Below are 219 nucleotides of genomic sequence, written 5' to 3' on the forward strand. Positions count from 1 at the left end.
TGTAGAAAAGTTATACGATGAAATAGAAATTTCATTAAATAATCGGGGAAGATAAAACTAATCTGAATTTGCAGGTGCAAGGCATGTCTCGATAGATATCAAGAAAAAAATTTATTCGTTTTCTTTGTTTTTGTTTCTTAAATTATTATATTCCGACATATAATATATATATATATATATATATATATATCTTTTTTTTAACCCTGCTTTATACACGTG

The sequence above is a fragment of the Bombus pascuorum genome, chromosome 1, assembly GCF_905332965.1.
Source record: "Bombus pascuorum chromosome 1, iyBomPasc1.1, whole genome shotgun sequence".
Classification (NCBI taxonomy): domain Eukaryota; kingdom Metazoa; phylum Arthropoda; class Insecta; order Hymenoptera; family Apidae; genus Bombus; species Bombus pascuorum.